The sequence below is a fragment of the Rhinopithecus bieti genome, unplaced genomic scaffold (assembly GCF_001698545.2).
Source record: "Rhinopithecus bieti isolate Rb0 unplaced genomic scaffold, ASM169854v2 scaffold_26546, whole genome shotgun sequence".
Lineage (NCBI taxonomy): Eukaryota > Metazoa > Chordata > Mammalia > Primates > Cercopithecidae > Rhinopithecus > Rhinopithecus bieti.
The window spans coordinates 353,709-375,057 of NW_016812367.1; the positions used below are offsets into that span (position 1 = coordinate 353,709).

General features: G+C 50.0%; 1 protein-coding gene and 1 pseudogene across 12 annotated transcripts in view; one reads left to right on the forward strand and one right to left on the reverse strand.

Annotated features, from left to right (window-relative positions):
* COL23A1 (collagen type XXIII alpha 1 chain) overlaps positions 1 to 21,349 on the forward strand; it is a 359,675-nt gene that overhangs the window by 247,837 nt on the left and 90,489 nt on the right. The window lies entirely within an intron of this gene.
* Positions 400 to 858, reverse strand: LOC108544807 (39S ribosomal protein L50, mitochondrial pseudogene; annotated as a pseudogene).

Sequence of the window (21,349 nt, forward strand, 5' to 3'; positions counted from 1 at the left end):
AAAAAATATATATATATATACAAAAAATTAACTGGGTGTGGTGGCGGGCACCTATAGTCCCAGCTACTCGGGAGGCTGAGGCAGGAGAATGGCGTGAACCCAGGAGGTGGAGCTTGCAGTGAGCCGAGATCGTGCCACTACACTTCAGCCTGGGTGACAGAGCAAGACTTCACCTCAAAAAAAAAAAAAAATGGTTTCAGCAAATATGAAGATAGAAAGTCCTGTTATTTGTCCATTCATAATATGAGAAAAAAAAGAGATGATACATTCCTCTATAGAAAAGTGGGTTTAGAGAACAGTTCTGTCAGTATTTCACCTGGTAAAGTATCAAAAGGTCTAATAAGCAGGCCTCTTGCTCAGGGAAAAAAATGATTTCAATGTGTTTCTCTTCTGAATTGCTCAGTAACTCCAAGTGATTTTCAGATTGTGGCGGCGGAGATTACTGGCACTGAGTTCATGAAATTTAGATCTATCTTGAATAGGGACATTATAGAAATCAAGACCATTTCTAACCCTGCACATCTGGTGGAGTCTGGAGTTACAGACCCCATGACCCAAGTCATCAGCTAAAGAGATTGAACTTTAGAGGACCATCTTCCTGGGAGATGTCTTGCCAATTACCAGGAAGAGATGAAGCAAAAACTTCTTTAACATAAGATTCCAAATGACCCTGGAGATCGCCAGGTGGTGACTATCCTCAGCTTCGTGAGGAACACCACCTCTTTCACCTCTTCTGCTGCCTCAGCAACCTCTGGCACTTTGTTTTCTGGATCGAGACCAAAATTCTCTATGTGTTGCCCCTGAGACTGTCCACATGAAGACTCCTCTGGTAATGCCAGACACAGATCGCTCCACCATCTTCGATGAGATCCACAGGCCTGAGCTACCGCGATCTTAATAAAGAGAAATTTGGGAACTTTGTGGAGGCAGTGGGCCTACAGTTGGCCCTCTGTTTCAAGAGATTCTGTGTCTCTGGTTTCAACCAACTGTAGATCAAACATATTAGGAAAAAATGGGTAGTTGTATCTATATTAAACACAGACCTTTCTTTTTTTTTTTTTTCTTTTTTGAGACAGTCTCGCTTTGTCGCCCAGGCTGGAGTGCAGCAACATGTTGGCTCACTTCAACCTCCGCCTCCCAGGTTCAAACGATTCTCCTGCCTCAGCCTCCTGTGTAGCTGGGACTACAGGGGCATGCCACCAGACCTGGCTAATTTTTGTAATTTTAGTAGAGACGGGGTTTCACCATATTGGTCAGGCTGGTCTCGAACTCCTAACCTCAGGTGATCGACCTGCCTTGGCCTCCCAAAGTGTTGGGATTACAGGCGTGAGCCACCACGCCCGGCCACAGACCTTTCTTCTTGCCATTATTCCCTAAACAGCTGTGTAAAATACAGTGTAACAACTGTTTACATAGCATTTGCATCCATTAGGTATCAAAATCTAGAGACAATTTGAAGATGTGTGTAGGTTATGTGCAAATACAACATCATCTTCTGTAAGGGACTTGAGCATCCATGGATTTTGCTATCTTTTGGGGGTGCTGGAACTAATTTCCCACAGATACCAAGGGATGACCATACATTACTGCATAAGAAAACCAGTTTCTACATGTTCATTTCTTTTTTAAATGTTCAAATGATGGGCATAATGTAAAAATTAGGAATAGACAGCTGTCTTGGACTTTTGGAGAAGAGAGAAATTTAGATTGAGAATGGTCTTTTAAAAAACATTTTAGGCCGGGTGCAGTGGCTCACGCCTGTAATCCCAGCACTTTGGGAGACCAAGGTGGGCAGATCACAAGGTCAGGAGATCGAGACCATTCTGGCCAACATGGTGAAACCCCATCTCTACTAAAAATACAAAAATTACCTGGCATGGTGGTGTGCACCTGTAGTCCCAGCTACTCAGGAGGCTGAGGCAGGAGAACTGCTTGAACCCAGGAGACAGAGGTTGCAGTGAGCCAAGATCACACCACTGCACTCCATCCTGGGCGACAAGAGCAAGACTCTGTCTCAAGAAAAAAAATTATAATGGAAAAATTCAGATGTTTGCACAAGCAGAGTAGTGTAATGAACTCCCATGCATGGACCCCACATCCAGCTTCAAGAAATTTCACCTGTATCCCATCCACACCCCCTTCCTCTTCATTCCTCTGATTGACGACTTAGTCGTCTTTCTTCTAAAAAGCCTGTAGCTGGATTTTGGCTTCTATCCAATCAACAGTCTTTGTCTTTTTACCGACAAGTTTATGGTTTCAGCTTGTGCCCTGCCTTTTCTAGGTTTCTTGGTTAATCCTTTCTTTTTATAAATAAAATGTTATCCATATGTTCCTCGGTCACCTGACTGCTCCCTCATGTCCCTGGATCTCCCCTCCACCCAGTCCCCATCCTATCACTCTGTCTTTCTCTTCTGGATCTTAGCTAGTTGATGGGGGTGGAGGTGGGGAACAGTCTTCATTCGGAATCTGATCACCCTTTGATCTTCTCGTGTCTTGAACCATGTGCTGGTCCTGAGTGTTTCCCACGTGGGTCGTTACGTGGCCAACCTCTAGGGCCTTCTGTGTTTGAGAATATGTTGGTCATGCCTTCACACCTGGATGACAGTCGGCTGGACGTAAAGTTCAGGGTGTAAAGTTCAGTACTCAGAACCTCAGTGCTCACTTCAGTACTCAAAGCTGTTATTCCTCCCCGTGGCCTTACAGTCCGCGTGGCTGTCAGAAAGTGTGGTTCTGTCCGAGTCTGGCTCCTTCGTCAGGTTCTGTGCTCTCTGGGGACTGTTAGGCATCTCTGTATCTCTGATAGTCTGAAATTTCACTCAAATGTTGCAGTATGGATTTTTTCTTCTGTTTGCAATTCTGTGGGCCTTTTCTTTTTTTCTTTTTTGACAAGAATGAGACTTTAATCAGTTTGAAGTGGAGTTTATAACACCAAGAGATAAAGGGTTGTTAACAAACACAATAGCAAATGGACATCTGATTGGGATGAGGCGTTATCCTGTACACATCATATTGGTATTTTTGTGTATCCGCCATCCGTAGCATTTACACACAGAGCCACTGCTGCACAGCACACGGGTATCTGAAGAGGCTGAATCAGAGTTAACAGACTGAAATTGTTTAGTATATATATTCTAGTTGAAAACAGGTTGAACTTTTGAACTGGCAGGTAGAAGGCAACTCTGCCAAACACTGCAGTTAAAGCCCCCACTTGAGTGCACAATTCCACCCCTTCCATCTGCATGTGGGACACATTAACCGGACTTAAATGAGGCACTCTGTGGCAACCACAGCCATCGTTATGAACATATTGCACACAATTTCTGGAACTAAACATTTAACTTGTAGCCTGCTTTTATTTTTTCAAGCTGAAACATTCGATGCTGCCGGTAAACTCCACTTAAGTTTATAACCTGTGCCACAGCAAAGAATGGTGATGCTACTTATTCAGCTACCCTGTTAAAAGTATGGCAGGCATGTTCAAGAGGAACTACAAAGGACTTGGGATGGTACAGGGCCCAGTTGTAAGCTTTCTCAAAAGTGATGCCTTCGAGCAACTTCAGACATGTAAGCTGCTGCGCGTCCAAAAAGTCTGAGAAAACATTCCAGAAACTCAGAGATTACCTACGGAATGCATGTCAGGCTAATTATGAATACTGCCATAAATACAGTTTTAATTAGGACTCAGACTCAAAAAAGACGTACAGTCCATAGCAATTCTTTGTCAAATTCTATGGGGAGCGGTAAACTGAAAATAAAGTAAGGAGAGTATGTATAATATATATTTTAATATATAATCATAGTATATATACTAAATGCCATTTTCCACTTTCCAGTGAACTACACCATAAAATGTAATCAGGGCCTTCTCCAAACATCATTGCAAACCAGTTCAAAAATCAAAGAACTCTCCATTCAGACCTTCACATTCAAAGGAGAGAATAATAAAGCGCAAAAGCCTCGCTATGGGCCTTTTCCAATCTGAGATCCTTCATCTTTCTTTAATTCTAGAAATCCATCTCTATCATTTCCCTCCATCATCATCATTTTCTCATAGGTACTACTGTCAGTCTATGTACTAAATTGTAATAAAGCCTGATTTCTTGTTTAATAAAAATAATAGAAAAATAGGAACCCTCAAGGAGGAGAGGGCTGAGAATCATTGGCATATCACAAGCCATCTTCCTTTTTTAAAATACATTAATTGTTCTGAAAGCCTGCCCTGTCCAAGCTTGGAGTATGGATTTTCTCTTCTCTGCTCACCTCTGCCCTGCATGGTAGGTTCTGCTTTGCAGATCAGGGTTTTCCGGCGTAGGAGGACAAGGCCTGTCAAGGTGGCACAGCTAGATGTGGGGCAGTGATGGGGTTTGCACCTCAGTCCTCCTGACTCCACTGTTAAGGCTTATTTATTTTATTTATTTATTTATTTATTTATTGAGACAGAGTCTCACTCTGTTGCCCAGACGGGAGTTCAGTGACATGATCTCAGGTCACTGCAGCCTCTGCCTCCCGGGTTCGAGCAATTCTCATGCCTCAGCCTCCTAAGTAGCAGGGATTACCAGCGCGCCACTGAGCCCAGCTAATTTTTTTTGTTTGTATTTTTAGTAGAGATGGGGTCTCACTGCATTGGCCAGGCTAGTTTAAAACTCCTGACCTCAAGTGATCCGCCCGCCTCAGCCTCCCAAAGCGCTGGGATTACAGGCATGAGCCACCATGCCCGGCCTCAAGGCTCTTTAATTGTCAGGGGACTCCTGGGGTGAAAGTGCTTTGATTCCTTTGCTGAACCACTTCTGCGGAGGGCTGCTGAGCGTGGCTACAGTTCCCACATGGCCCATGATGGAGGAATATTTGCACTTAGGGCAGAGTCTCCCACCTGGTGCTCCAGCAGGTCTGGGATGGGGACTGCCCTCTGGCCGGGTAACAGCTGGTTACAGTTTACTACGTGGAATCACTGGCACCAAGATGGTTTCCTGGCATCCTTTTTTTCAGGCCACAACACCCCTCCTGCATTGATCATCCTGAGTCTCTTTGCTCCGTGTCTTCACCCACCTGGCCTTCACTCATCCGAAGGTAGCCTCATAGGCTGGCAGGGGCAGTCTGGGCAGTGGCTCAAAGGCTCCCTTGATACCTGCAGGTTTCCTGGGTGGAGACACAGCCTGCTGCTCTGGGTTGAGCTTCTCTGGGTTGAGTGATGTCCCATTTTCCAGGTCCCACCAGCCAGAGCATCTGAGGCTCACTGCTGGGTTTGGCAGCTTCACTTTATCCAGAGCGAGACGCAAATACAGTGAGACCAGAAGTTTAATTTTTTGGATGTGGCAGCTCCCACACAACTCCCAGACCTGTGCTGTGCCAGGTGCGGCTAGTTATGCAGGACGTGCCTGTCACTGCGCCCGCAGGGTATGGGGCATGGCACATGTGCCACACCTTGTCCCGTAAACGGATGTGAGACCCCCGAACAGCCCCAGGGATGCCACAAGGCAGGTGTTGTTAACAAATATTGACAAGGCACCTACTGTGTGCCCGGCTCAGAGCTGGGCACTGAGGAGATGATAACACAGCAAACAGCGGTCCCCCTGCCATGGAGCTTCCCTTGTGGTTAGAGGAGACAGGCAGTAAATGAGGGTTTCACGGGTCCGAAGGTTGGTGTGTTACGAAAAAAGTGAGGCAGGTGAGGGCAGTCTCGAGTGCCGGGTGACAGTGAGGGTGGCAGTTTTCCATGAGAAGGTGGCATGTGAGCCAAGATGTGAAGGAAGTGAGGGGCTCGCCAGGTGGCTGTCTGGAGGAAGACAGCCTCCAGAAACAGGAACCGCCAGTGGTCAGGTCCTGAGGTGGGCGGAGTGCCGCCTGCTGCAGGAGCAGCAGAGACTACTGTGGCTGAAACGGGGATGAGGGAGAGGTGAGTGGGAGACCAGGTCAGGGACAAGGGGCCCAGGTCCACCAGCAGATCGGGGGCAGCCTGTGGGCAGGTAGGCAGGCCACACCTGAGACCTGTGCCGGCTCCCCAGCCTCTTCCAGCCTCACCCACGCAGGGCCCAGAGCAAAGCCCAAGGCAGAGCCGTCCATGGAAAACATCTGCCTCCCCACCCTTGTCATGTTTACTTGTAGATTTTGAAAGCAAAACCTTCACTGGGGGACCCCTTTGCTCAGGTCAGAAGAGCCAGGCTAGCCAGGCCAGCCAGGCCCTTCCTTCTGTGCTCTGGGGTACCCGATTGGAGCAGGGGTCTGGGAGACGGGCCACCGAAATGTGCCTGCATGGGAGGCCTCAACTCAGGGAGGCTGGAGGAAGGGACCGATCTGTCTTGGGTTTCTCAGCCAAGGTTCTTATTCTCCTTGTAAAGACCGGACGGGGGTCAGGCATGGTGGCACGCACCTGTGGTCCCAGCTAGTCCAGAAGCTGAGGCAGGAGAATGGCTTGAGCCCGGAAGTTCAAGGCTGAAGTGAGCTCATCACACTACTGTGATCCAGTCTGAGTGACAGAGACCCTGTCTCAATAAACTTTTTAAAAAAGAAGACCCAGTGGGGCAGGCACTGGACAGGGAGTGGGGGGTGCAGCCAGGCTCTGCTCCACCATCAGGAGCCATGTGGCCCAGAAAAGGTCAGCCCAGTTGTCTCAGCTTAGGGGACTCAGTTTCTCCATTGTCATAATGGGAGAAATAGAGCTGGTGAGTATGGTCCGTATGAGGTCTAAACCAGTTGATCTCTGCCTGGCGGGACAGCCACCCCTGCGGGGTATGACCTTGAGCCCCAAGCCCGTGCACATCAGCCATGCTGCCTGGCCTCACAGTTCATGCAAAGAGAACAACAGCATGGCTTTCTGGATGGAAAGTGGGAGCACCATTTAAGAAAAGCCAGGCCTTGCTCCTGCCCACCTCCATTCCGGTGACCAGACTCCCTCACTGCCCCTGGGAGGGCTGAGGACCGGAAGCCCCGGTGTCCAGTCTGCCGTCAGCCAAACACATGCAGAGCCTTGATGGGTATTTCCCGTGTGCCCTGTGACCAACAGCTTCTGCAGAGAGAACTTCAGGCCACTCCCGACCTCTGCATCAGCCCCTGGATTTCGGCAAGATTCCTAGATGATTTGCATGCACCAAGGATTTGAGAAGCTCTGACGCAACGGAGCAGCCCACACTGTGGGCCTCAGATCCTTCAAGACCAGAGTGTAGCTGGAGTCGTGGTGTGGGGCTGGGCTCCTCAGTCTCTACGGTAGAAGCAGAAGTGAATGTTAATTGCCAAGGAGACTAGCTTTTATTTGCCTTTGTACCCCTCCTGTCCTGGAGCCACCAGCAAAGCTGTTCTGACACATGCTTCTTGGAAGATTGCTTTTCTTACCTGAGCACATTTTTTGGTGAGGCTTACTGCTGGTCAGAGAGGTGTCCTTGTCTCAGCCAGGCCTGTCCCTGCGGCAGGCTCCCTGCCTAGGAACTTTCATAGGTGCATTCCTCATAAGAACGCTGTGAGGAGGGAATATGATGCCCATCCCATGGCTAAACATGTGAGATGCCCAAGGTCAAACAGCTGGGGACAGACAACACCAGAATTCATCTCCCTAACCCATCCATTCATTCATCATTGACCCCTCAACCTCTACTCATCTCTTCATCCCCCAGCAGCCACCCACCACCCACCCATCCCACCACCTAATCATAAGTCATTGTTGCAGAATCACATTTTAGGTGGGATTTTTATTCTTGCATAAGGCAAAAATTTTACATGTTCCAAATCACTCCTGAAAATCCCTCAGGTTACCCATGAAACCCAGGAATGCTTCGTCTCTCTGCCAGTGTTTGCTCCAGTGCTGGGGAAAAGCAGCTAGAGCTGACATTCAGGAGCCCTTGAGTTCAAGAACATCCTTATCACCAAACTCCAGAACTCAGCTGGAGGCTCCCACTCCATACAAGGCCATGGGAACTGAGGCCCGCTGAGGGGCCGGCAGATTCATGTCCCCCCACTCATGTTTACTCCAGTGCATAAAGGAACAGATCCTCAGTGCTTACATCATTTTTCTCTTATTTTCCCGCACACTTGCCAGCTGGCTGTGGGATCAGTGAGAATGCCTCTACACCGCACAGCCAAGGGTGGGCTCACTCCCACGCCATCCCCTCAGGGCCTCAGCGGCCTGCTTGTCAGTGCAGGATCTGAGGCTGTAATAACAGGAGCACAATGCCTTGAACAAGGGAGGTGTTTTTCCTGCTCTGCTGTGCTCTGCTCTGAGGTTTAAGGATCTCAATTCAGGAGTCTTAGCGCAGAGGGACAGAATGTATTGGATGGCGCAGGGCCAGAGAAGGTTTTCAGGATGGCAGAGGCTTGAGGAACACACCCTATAGAGATAATTCTGGAAACTGTGGCCGTGGCTTTGCCTGTCCATCTCTTAGGAGGTTTTGTGAGGAGTGGTTGGGTTTGTTCTGTATGGGCCCAAGGATCCGGACAAGTGCTGAGTGGACCTTAGGAAATGGGTTTTAGTTCAGTGGAGGAAGAGCTTTCTAGTAGGCAGAGCTATCCAAAGACAGTGTGAACCTCTCTTTGAGGCAGTGAGCTCCCAGTCAGGGGCAGTGTTCAAGGGGAGGACGCATGAGCACTTCTCTGGAGGCCGGGAAGGAGTTCCTGCCTAAAGCAGGAACAGTGAATTCGTGACCCACAGGCTCACGCAGCCCTGAGCTTCTGTTTCCAAGCCCTAAGATGTGTTGTTGATAGAGACAAGGCTCAGCCCGTCTCTGGCCTTCATTCAGCTGTCATAGTCTCATCAGGTATAAACGTAATTTAGACAGATTCCTGTTAAGCCAGAAGGAAAAAGAGGCAGAGGATCCCCCTTGTGTGGGCACTTGGTCCCCCTCTCTTCTGATGCCCTGGATCTGCATATCCTCAGCTGCTCTCTGTTCCCCAGGAGCCCACCGTTAACCAAATCATCTGGAGTTTAAGTATATGGTTCCCACCAAACACAAGCCGACTTCTCTACCTGGTGTTGGCCAGTGACGCAGGAGCAGCCCCACTTCTTGGGGGAGCAGCCTGCTGCACTGCTGTCATTAAAGGGCTTCCAGGATGACGGCAGCGGGCCCCAGCTTGCACCCACGCCACAGCACCACGCTCTTTGCAGGAAGGCAGTCCTTGCTGCGAGTCCTGTGGGCTGCGGGAGAGGAATTAGCACCTGCTGTCCATGGGGCATCGCTCTGGAGGCTTGACCAGCCTTTGCTAGCTCACTAGGTCCTCTGGACTGTGCCCTCTGGACTTCCTGGAGATCAGGCCCTGAGACTGACACCGTCCCTCTCTGGCCAGTCTGGTTCTGAGGTGGGTCTGTCTGACTGTGCCATCTGTGCTCTCTGCCAGGGTCCCTGGCAGGGCTCAAGGGACTTTCAGAAGCACCGTCAGGTGCTGATACCAAAAAGTCATGGCTAACAGCATGGACGCTGGAGTCAGACTGCCTAGGTCAGTTTCCCTGCCCATACTCCCAAGATGTGTGGCCCCAAGTACAGCATGTTGGTTTCTCAGCTTGCTCTAACATGGGGATACCAGTGGCTGCCCCTTCACGGAGCTGTCGGGAGCCTGGGTGAAATGATACATGCAAAACACAGTGCCTGGCATGAGGTAACTGCTCCATAAATGTCAGGCATTATAATTTTAACAATAATAATAAAAATATATAAACAGATTGTATAATATAGTCATAAAATATAATAATGATTAAAATTATTATCGTCATTTTTTTGACTCCTGCATGACCCCATGAGCGTGTTGCCATCACCAGACGCTAATGGTGGACAGTGAGTGATGCTTTTGTGCCAAGAAGATGGGGGGGTCTGTGGAGCAGCCTCAGTCTCTGGGCACAGAGGAAGCCTGCAATTCTGGGTGGCGGGAGAACAGCGGCTCCTGAGTGTCCTCCACCTCCTACCCGCTCTACAGCACCTCCCCGAGCCCAGCAGAGCCCACCTACCACCAGGGCGGGGAGTCTGACCCTGGAAGGCCGCGCTCCCTAACCCTGCACCCCACTCCCTCTGTCTGTCTTTCCACCCACTCTGGATGTGTGGAGAGCCTGGCAGTCAGCCCAGTTTCTGAAAGGCTCTCATGTGTTTGAATTCACTCCAATTTATGGAACCAATTTTAAAACGAAGGAGAGGTGACGTCTGGACTGTGCCATTAGAGCCCACCTCCAGAGCAGAAAGGTGGGTGAAATCTGTTGGTTTACAAAACGCACCAACTCCCACGGGAACCTCTGCTCCTTCCTGGGGTCTGGCTGGGGATCACCGGGACAGGAACACGCATGCTCTCCTCGCCCTGGCACACGGGTCTCTGCACTCCGGCGAGTGCCCGCAGCCTGTGGGGCGGATGGCTCCACACTCAGACCCCTCTCAGATGGGCGAGGCCGGCCTGGCGCGACGTGTCGTGGCCCACACATGCTACTTCCACGCTGCACATCCCCGATGTCCTCTGCAGGCCTCCCTCCCGTGGGAAATCGAATTCCAGTAGGGTGCAGGGACAGACTGGAGAGAGCTGCATGATTCCTGTTTCTGCCGCTCTGATCTGCTCGCTGGCTCTGCGGGAGAAGTATATTTATTCTACGCAAGTGCAAACCATGCCTCAACATAACAGAGGCCTTGGAAAACCAGCTGCACGAAAGCTGCACTTGTTTCAGCGTTGCCTTTTTTTTTTTTTCCTTTTCCTTCTATCGTCCTAGGAGAGCCAGTTTTCCCTCCTTTTAATTTTTGTTTTTAAAAGCACCATTAAGCCCGAGCTGAAACAGATTGTTCTGCCAAAAGGAAGACGAACTATTAGCTGGATTCTTTTTTTAAATTATTGAAGTGAAATTCACATCGCACAAAATTAACCAGTTTAATGGAACGTTTCAGTGGGGTTGAGTCCATTCACAGGGTCACACTACTGTCACCTGTATGTGGTTCCAAAACATTTCTGCACCCAAAAGGATACTCCTCCCCACTAAGCAGTGGCTCTCCCTGTCCTCTGTGTGACAACCACCAGTCTGTGCTGTCTCTGATTGACCTATTCTGCACCTTTCATATAAATGGAATCACGCAGTCTGAGGCCTTCTGTGCCTGGCTTCATTCACTTAGCACAGGGCTCTCAGGGTTTATCCATGTCATAGCTTGTATCTGTACTCCATTCCTTTTGATGGCTGAATAATGTTCCATTGTATGGATATACCATGTTTTGTTTACACATTCATCGGGTGATGGCCATCTGGATTGTTTCTACCTTTGACTATTGTGAATAATGCTGCTAGGAACATTCATGTACAAGTACTTGTTTGAATACTTGTTTTCAGTTATTTGGGGTATATACCTAGCAGTGGAATTGCTGGGTCATATGGTAACTCTGTGTGTAGCTTTTTGAGAAACATCTGAATTCTTTTAGATGTTATTGAACACCTAGTGGATGTGCCAGCCTGTGCCAGGTTCTGACTTCACCCTCCTCAGAGCCCCAAAACTCTAGGCTTCCCTTGGGCAAACCTGGCTTATTCCACTCATGCTAAAGAGGGCTTCTTCGTCCCCATTAGCCTGCCACTTGGATAAGTCAAAATGAACCTCAGAAACAGACACCGAACACAGCCACCTGAAAGCTGGCGAGAGATCAGGGCTATTTGCATTTCCCGAATCCTTTGGAATTCTTTGCAGAGACATGGTAGATCAATTGTAGCTCAAATATAGTGAGCAAACTGGCATTTTACAAGAACTTTGCCAGTGATCACAGTGTCCAAATGGTAGTTCCTAGACCTAGGAGCTTGGTGCAGATCTTCCTCCTTGATTTGTCCATCTCTGCTGAAAGCAGGCAAGGTGGAAACTCCTTTTTAGTCTCTCCTCTCTATAGGGAGATACCGAAACTGCAGTCTCTGTATGGTTAGAAGGACTGGCATATTCTAGCACAAGGGTCTCCAGATACACATGGACCAGACCACCTGCCCTGGCTCAGTTTCTAGGAGTATCTGGGTACATACCCAGGTACTGCATATTCAGCTCAGGAAATAAGCAGGCAGTCATGTGATCTAAGAAGCTGACATCTTTTTGTCTTCCTTAATCCTTCTCCCTGTGCAGGGGGAACGCTCTTCCTATGGGACTGGATTAAAATTCAGTTATGCCTCTTGAAATTTCTGGTTACCAGGAGGTAACAGAAAGCCCTTCCATCACTTTAAATCCCAGAACCCACTTGTGATTTGTAAATTATGTTATCTACTGCAAAATTATTATGAACACGTAATTTTCCTTCAAAGATCTGAGTGGCTAGAGGGTTTAAAATGTAGCATTCCTGTGAAAGCCCACCTTTCATTTTATTTAGGAAGCATTGCTTCTGAACACACCCCCTTGGTTGGTGCACCAGGGCAGGCCCTCCTCAACTTCCGATTACTGTGTTCAGTCTGTGGCCCTGAGCTGCTCTGAGACTTCCCACTTGCCAGGCTCCCCAGCCTTGGGGCTGCTCTTAGGGATGCCTGTGGTCTCCACCTATGGAGGAAACACTTCATGCCTTGAACAGAATGTTGGAACATGCTCAGCCCCTTCCAAGTCTGGGATGTGGGGGAGGAACAAGCTATGTGGTCAGCTGCCTGGATCTGAGGATCTCACCTCATTACCTACTAAGTGTGTGACACTAAGAAGGCCACCTCTTTGGGCCCTGTCATCTTACCTGTAAAATTACTAATCATATTCCCACCTCCTGAGACTTGGCAGAAACACGTGAGTCAACATGTGTGAAAATACCCAGACTACACCAGACGCTCGGTACGTGTCATCTAGTGGGACTTCATGTTGCTGTCTTTAAGTGCGGATGGCAGGTAGGTGACAAGACCCACATAGGTAGTTTTCTTGGGAAGTGTCTCTCCCTTGAGACTTCCCATGTGTAAGAGAACACACAACTTGGGGAATCAAACCGTGGGTGCCGCTAGGTGACGCTCCCAGCAGGAAGCCCGCACGTGTGCATGCAGTAATCACCAAGTTGCGGTCCTCTTTGAAATGCTAATGTGATCTTGTTCCCTTGAGCTCATTTCATTTGGGGAGCCAGAGGCACCAAGAGGTTGGCCGGTGCCTCCTGGTGGCTCCCTTCCTGCCCCACAAACGGAAATCATTTCTTTTGGCAAAAGGACAGGATTGGCTTCAGGGCTGTGGGCTCGATTCAGGCACGTGCCTTGAGTATGTCATGAGACTGATCTCAGAGAATCGTCATGGGTCTTCTTGCTGACGTGGACACACCCAGCACTATGCCAGGCACACAGTGGGAGTTTAATAAATGTGCGGTAAGGCTGCTTAGAGTTTGAGGAACTGAAATGCTTCACAGCCACACTCCAGAGAGCAGGGGGGAGGCGAGTCTGCAGTGGAGGGCAGAGAAGACCCGGGGTACCCTTAGCCACAGCCTGAGGGCCCAGACATCCCAGGGCATGGGGTGGAGAACAAGGAACTTGGTCACAGCCTCCCCAGCTGCTCACCTAAGGAGAAAGGGAAAACCTCTCCCCGAAGGTGCACAGGCATTTCCAAGATCTGGAAGGGGGACTGACCAGGGGCTCACGCATTGGACAGTGAGTCCAGCTGCCCCTTGGCTACCCTCATGGGCCCTGTCCAGGTTTGGGGATCCCATATCACTGAGACAGGAAGAATTCCTCTGCTGGGTTCCCTAAACTCACCCCCACACCCTGTTCTACCAGGATGGATGCTCTCAAGACCCTGGGAGCAGCCCACTTCCTTGGGGGCCAGCCCACAGGCCAGGCTTGTTCTGCAGATGGATGTCCTCCCAGCCCTGGGCCGGGGGCACAGAGGCCCTGATGATCACCACCCAGAGTGAGGAACACTAGGATGGAAGGGTGTGCAGGGGACTGTGGGTGCCTCAAGACTGAAGCCTCAGGTGCAGGAGGCAGGGGATGCATTTCACAAAGGGCTTGATCACTGGGACCAGGTCGCACAGGCGTGTTGCCAGGCAGAGGGGTGAGGACGTGAAAGGGCGTGGCTGGGTGGGGAGGCAGCCTGGATAAGGGACAGAGAGAAGAACTGTGGGTCCTTGCATGCAGGGATGGCGAGGGAGGACGCTGGATTCGTGCCAAGGGCCCTAAGTACCATCTTCAAGAGCTAGAACTTAACCCTGCAGGCCATGGCTACAAACCCAGACTTGAGGGTGCTGGCCTTCCGGGGCTTTTTTGGCCTGCATGGTGTTTTAAAATATGAGTCAAAATGAAAATAAGAGATATTTCACATCAAAATCCCGATGTCTGGCTTCTCTTGAAAAATGGAAAAATCTGGAAACAGTCAGTTTTAACTATCTAGGAGCCGCTCCCTCTAGATAAGATATCCAGGGCACCGTGGTCGCCCTACTCCTAGTGTCTCTCTGGCCTGGAAATTGAGCATCAATCACCATTTACCATGGGGCTTGCATGCTTTTTTTCTAATAAAGGTGACTTGGAACCATATCTCTGTTAAAATCAAATATAGATCAAGTGGGCTGCTTTGTGATTTTTACGAAACAAGTCTGTTTCTTGTGTCTGTGGAACCTGTGTATCTCTGTAGGCAGCGGAGTTTGAAGCCCTGCCAGGGAGTCATTAAGGAGTTTGTCAGGATTTGTAGTTGTAGACGGCAGAATCCACTCCAGCCAGTTTAAGCCAAAAGAAAAAAGGGTAGTGGGAGGTTATTCAGGGGTCCAGAGACCTCAGAGAACAGCGCTTCCAGGAATGGTTCCCAAGGTCTCCTACGGGATCTGGAAGCTGCCTCCCAGCTGCTGGCTTAGGATCATGCTGTGTCCCCACCCAGTTCTGCCGAATCTGAATCTCACTGAGACACCTCTGAGAGGTGGACTGTAAATCACACCTGCATCCTAGCAGCCAAGGCAGCAGGGAAATGTGCAGTCAGTGCTGGAAAGTGGGGCTCGCGCTGTGGAAATCGTCCACATGCGGAGAGGGTGACCAAAAGCTGCAAATGGCCACTCCAGGCTCTGGAAAGGGAGGTGGCTTTGGTGTCTGGGGGTGTCACCAGCGGAGATCTAGCCACGCCACTCACTTTGCACCCTAGAGTAGGCCTGGAACAGGACCTTCACACCACCAGAAGGCTCTGAGTACACAGCACCAGGCCCAGCTCAGAGAAGGTGACCCCCAGTCTCCCAGCAGCCCCAGAGCCTGGGATGGTCCTGGCTGGCTGGTCAGCCAGGCCTCCAGCAGCCTCCTGCAGCTGTGCCCACCCTCTAGCCAAGTGGCTTTGCTTGGCTTTTGCGTGCCTTCCTCCTGGCCTGGTCCCGGCTGACTGCCCAGGCTGCAGCTGTGTCACTATTTCGGAACTCTTTGTTCTGTTTGTGGAATTCAGAGGAAGCCTGTGCCAGCTAGGAGACTGGGCTCAGCTATTTCCCAGCAGCTGATAACAGCTGTGATTAAAAGATGAAAAACCCTGCACATGGCCCAGCCCTGCCTGTGACACAGAAGCCAGGCGCACATGTCCAAACTCAGATGCTCTGTGGTGTCTGCTCCTGCCCCACCCTCTTGTCGGTGGCTGCCTCTGTCCAGAGCCTCGCCCTGCTCTGCACCCTGCCCCGAGGGCCGCAGATTTCTCGGGGACCATTTACAGGGCTCTGAGGCACCTGGCCAGGTACTTGCTACAGGCAGGGTATCGTATGAGCCTCACAACAATCCAGAAGGCAAGTGCCATGTTATGACCAGTTTACAGATGGGGAAACTGAGCCTCAGGGAGTGTAGGTGGCTTGCCCAAGGCCATGCAGCAGGTGACTGGAGAGCTGGGATCCACCCAGGTGTGTTTGGCCTCAAAGCCTCCACTCTCCGTGACCTCACTTTCTTCTCTGATTTGCAGGTGCTGCAACTGCCTCTGCCAGATACACCCAGAAGGGTCATTTCTGCCTTCCAGGAGGTTCCTTTGACACAGAGCCTCCCCCAAGTCCCCCAAGCCAGTACCCCAGTAGGGAGCACAGCATGACAGCGGAGGCAGTGCCTCTGCCAGCTTGCAACTTGGGGCCAGTCACTCCTTTTCTACTGGGCATTCGTGTTCTCATTTCATTTATTCGACCAATACTTATGAAGCTCCTACTATATGCCAGGCACCAGGAGATAAGAGAGACAAGATTTATCCCGCTAAGAAGTCTGCATTCTAGCAGGATGGAAACATGCAGTGAGTCAGGACAGGATGTGACAGTGAAGGTGGGGCTTGTCTGGTAGGACTGCCAGAGAGGGCCTCTCTGATGAAGTGACATTGAGCTGAGACCTGAGTGACAAGAAGTAGCCAGGCTGGGGAGTGGGCAGGGCTTCCCAGGCACAGAGCCCACCTGCCCTGAAGGAGGATTGTGGGGCTGGGATGAAAGAGCAGAGAGGAGGTCCTAGTGGTTCACTGGATAGGGGGACCTGAAATTAGACCAGAGATGTAGTCAAGGGACAGACCAGACAGGGTCAGACAGGCCAAGGTGAGATGCCTGGATCTTTTTTTTTTTTTTTTTTTTTCTTGAGACAGGGTCTCACTCTGTCACCCAGGCTGGAGGGCAGTGGTGCAATCTTGCCTCACTACAACCTCAGACTCCTCTGCTCCAGCTATCCTTCTGCCTCAGCCTCCAAAGTAGCTGAGACTGCAGGTGCACACCACTTGTATATATATGTGTGTGTGTGTGTGTGTGTGTAGTATTTTTTGTAGAGATGAGGTCTCACCATGTTGCCCAAGTTGGTCTTGAGCTCCTGGCCTCAAGTCATCCTCCCGCCTCGGCCTGTAAACTACTGGGATTACAGGCATGGGCCACCGCACCCAACCATGGCTGATTTTTGTATTTTTAGTAGAGATGGGAGTTCTACATGTTAGCCAGGCTGGTCTCAAACTCCTGACTTCATGATCCGCCTGCCTTGGCCTCCTAATGTGCTGGGATTACAGGCGTGAGCCACCGTGCCCGGCCACATGTGAGCCTTTCATCCTGCATCCAAATGTAGGTGGACTGCAATGGCCCAGAGAGAATCTCGAGGGGACAGGTGTGACTCAGGGTCCATAGGGGCCTGGTGGGTGCAGGGCCTTTTTGGGCTTCTCTTGGCCCTACTTCTGGCAGAGAAACAGCTGCCGTTCCTGGTAGGGGTGGGTAGGCATGGGTGCTTTTGGGGGTCTATGGACTGTCTGCCTCCTGGCTGGCAGGTGGAGCCTGGGGCCTGGCTTGTGGAGAGTCTAGTGCTGGCTGACGGACTCAGGGCCCCACTCTCCATCTGGCTGGGACGCAGTGGGAACTGGGGCTCCGTCCAGTTGTCTGAGCAATGGAAGATGACTCTGGTGAATTCAAAAGTCAGGCAAAGCAGATTTCCATGTTGGCTGGGTCATCTGCAGAAGAAATGGGATACAGTAGTTTTCACCTGGGAATACATTTGTTTCATGAAATTTGGAAATCAATTTGGCAGTGAACTTTCTAGCAGGTTATGGGGGACAGTGAGCAGAAAATCTAGCTGACACTTGAAACCTGAAATTGGCCACCTGGAGGGGGGCTTTCTGCCCGACAAAGGGGCTATGAGCTGCCAGAGCTGACAGTGCTCGTTGGCTGGGGACCCTGAGGTCTGATCCAGGACCCCCAAGGCTGGAGTCTCCCGGGGATGGCTGTGTTCCTATACACCCTTCAGTTGTCAGTGCCCTCAAGCCATCTTCAGACCTGTTCAGTTGCTTCTCAAATCCATCCTGCCTTTGCCACCACTAGGCCCTTGCCTCGATTGGTGAGGCCCCCACCATCTCCCTCCCGCATTACCAAGATGCCTGCCCAGTGCCCCTACTCCCAGCCCTCCAGTGCCCTCCCAGTCCAGACATTGTCAGGTTCCACCCAGCCCAAAGCATCAGCATCTCTGGGGGTGGCCTATTAATTGCTTGCTTATCAAGCTCCCAAATGACTCTCCTGTTTGAGGAACTCTGGCCTGAAGGATAAAATACAAATTCATTAGGTTTGGACTTTGCAGACGTTGAGGCCAGTGTTTCTCAAGCTGTGGTTCTGCAGCCGGCAGCATCAGCATCACCTGGGAATTGTTAGAGCTGCAAATTCTTAAGCCTCAGGAAGCCTCAAAAACTCTGGGAGTGAGGCGCAGCTATCTGTTCTAATACCCCTTCAGGTGGTATGCACCTTTGCACCTGCTGTTCCTCCTGCCCGGAACACGTTTCCCTCTCTTCTCGCAGCCAGCCCTGGTCATGTATCTGGCCTCCTCAGCTCAAGCATATGTTTCTCAGGGAATCCCTGACCCTCAGACCAGGCAGTGTTCACCTACCATGTAGTGTAAGAGGTCGCCGAACCTTTCCTTCATAGCACCTGGCAGTTTGTAATTCAGTACATCACTGGGTCGAGGCCTTTCTCCCTGCTAGTCTGTAATGATGGTGAGGGACTCATTACACCTTATTCCATGGTATCCCTGGTCCCTGGCACAGCACAGCACCTGATGAATAGCAGAGGGGGAATCAGTTAATAACTATCACCTTCCTCCAAATAGCAATGAATATCCTGCAGCTTCTTGATTTTCCAGTTCTAGATATTACCAAATAGAAGTCCAAAGCCTTCCTTTTCTTTCAGTCCTTTACATGAAACCTACTGCTTTCTCTCTGGAAGTTTTTGGATCTTCTCTTAAACCCTACTGTTCTGAAATTTTAAGATGAAGTATTTTTTCAGAGTTTGGTTTCTTTCACTGCACTAGCTGGACTCTCAGAAGATCAAATTTCTTGAATTATTTCTTTAATGATTTCCCCTCCAGATTTCTCTGTTCTTTCTTTCTGAAACTGCAATTTTGTGGGGAAAAGGGCACAGTCGCTGGAATGATCCTGATTCTCTGGATGGATTTTCTTAACTCTTGATTCCTATCGTCTGCATCTGTATGTCTTGTTCTACTTTCTTGGAGACTTCCCTAACCTTTCTCTCATCATCTATTTCTTTTCTTTTCTTTTTTTCTTTTCTTTTTTTTTTTTTTTTTTGAGACAGAGTCTCACTCTGCCACCCAGGCTGGAGTGCGGTGGCACCATCTCAGCTCACTGCAACCTCTGCCTCCCATGTTCAAGCAATTCTCCTGCCTCAGCCTCCCTAGTAGCTGGGACTACAGGCATGTACCACCACGCCCAGCTGATTTTTATATTTTTAGTAGAGATGGGGCTTCACTGTGTTGGCCAGACTCGTCTCAAACACCTGGCCACCTGCCTTGCCCTCCCAAAGTGCTGGGATTACAGGCGTGAGCCACCATGCCTGGCCTCATCATCTATTGGTAATTAAATTATAATCTTTCCTATCATGTGTTTGATTTGTAAGGAATTTTGTGCAAATGTTTCTGAATATTCCTTTTTAATAGGATCCTTGTCTTGTTTTACAAATATGATATCCATCATTATCTCTGAGCATGTTAATTACTTTTTTTTAGGTTTTCTCTTTTCAGAAAGGCTTTGTCTGCGCCAGGTGACGTTTCCCCATGTGTTTCACCCTCTGTGTCTCACATTAGAGGCTTCCTCGTATGTCTGGCAAGTTTGGCTCATTTTTCAGACTGGAAGCCTAGAAAGCCAGCAGGCAGCTCCAGGCACTTGGGTGGGGCTCCTTGACTGTGGGTGGGTGCCCAGGAGTGTGGTCTGGCAGGGGCTTTTCTCTTGGCCTCACAGAGTCCCCAAGAAGAGCCTGCTCATCTCCCACCTGGAAGCAAAGGTCTGACTGCCCACATCCTTGGAGCTACATTGAGGAAGGAGAGATGCGGGGGTCTCCATATTCCATGTGTACTTTCACTTAATGGTACCCCTCCTCGGCTCTGCGTGGCGTCCTGCAAACTACAGACTCTGTCTTCCCCTCTCCATAGAATAAACCCTCACACAAGCTTCTGCCCAGCTTGCGGAAGGGCAGCTGTCCAGACTGAGTCCAGATAGTAAATAGTTAAGCTTCTGCATGCCATACAGTTTTCCTCACAACTACTCAACTTGCCATTATGGAGCAACAATGGCCATAGACACACATAAATGAATGGACATGGCTGTGTCCTGATAAAACTTGATGGACAAAAATAGGTGGTGGGTCAGATTTAGTTCATAGGCCATGGTTGGAGATGGCTTGGTCGAGATTCCAGCTCACTAGGTAACCAGTGTTGGCGATTCGCGAGCTTTGGGACGTTCCTCATTGCATACCGCGATTCTCTCAGCGACTCACGAGCTTTGGGACACTCCTCGTTGCGTACCGCGATTCTCTTCAGTGTTCTCCATTGCTGGGTTAAAATTTTGGCTGTCCCATTTCTGCATCAGCAGGTAGCCCTCGTTGTCTACTTCTCAGCATTCTTATTGTTGCTGGTGTTTCCTTTCCTGACCTCTCTGCCCTTTACTACCTACGTAGTAAAAATAAATCTGTCCATTCAGTCTCCCACCCTTAACTACCAGGCTCCTCTTATTTTTCTGATAGACCCCTTGCGTTACCTCTATAACCATCTACAACTCAACGTTGATTGGAGTTGCTTTGGGTTGTGTGTCGGCACCAAACAGTACATTGTCGTCTTTTTTTTCAAGTAATTAGTTGAGCACGCACCCCCTAAAACGAAAGACTTCTGTAAAGACTTGAACCCAAAATGACTCCTTCCTTTCTGAGGCATAGTTTTGAGGGAAAGCCTTACTTTATATTCAGCCATAATGCTAACAGCTGCTCCATAAGAAAGCCGTGAATATACCCATTTCACAGATGGGAAAACTAAGGCCCAGAGCTGTTGAGTTACCCAAGTTCATGGGAATAGCCTGTGAGAGAGTCAGGATTTGTACCATGGTGAAGAGGTCTCTCTTTACCATGCTGCTCTGCGCTGAGAAGGTGGCAGTGGACTTTGGTTTTGTTCCTTTGGTGGAGAGTGGCCTGACCAGTATTAGAAAGGACCCTTGGATGAGGATCAGGGAGAGGCTAGATGGAAAGAGCAGAGCCTGGGGGAAGGGAGGCCCAGAGGAGGCTGCAGCAGATGGTGAAACGCAGTGGGGTGTGTGACAAGGACTGGGGGGATGATGAACAGGTAATTCAGTGGGGACATATGGGAGTGGATGGCAGGAATGATGGCCCCAGACGTTTGCTGTGGCAGAGGAGGAACCCTTGGCCAAAGGGCAGAGGGGCCGCCCTGCCATCCCCACCCAGGCAGGACAGGCTGGGTCTGCCAGCTCCCACCGTTCTTGGTTGGACCATGCCACTCTCCATAGGATCCAGAGCCCAGGGCCTAGCCAGAGCCTGGAATTGGGCACGCACAGTCCCTGCTCTGCAGGCAAAGTCCTAGTTCTCAGTCTGGGACTAGGCTTGGCTGGGAAAAGGGAGGTGCTGAGACACAGCAGGGCTTGCTGGGGTCCTTTGAGCAGTCAGCTTCCCACACAGGGAAAGCGGCTAGTCTGCCAGGAGCATTCAGGTAGCTCTGAGCTGTGTGGGGTGCAGGGAGAGTCCTGACCCCAAATAGTTG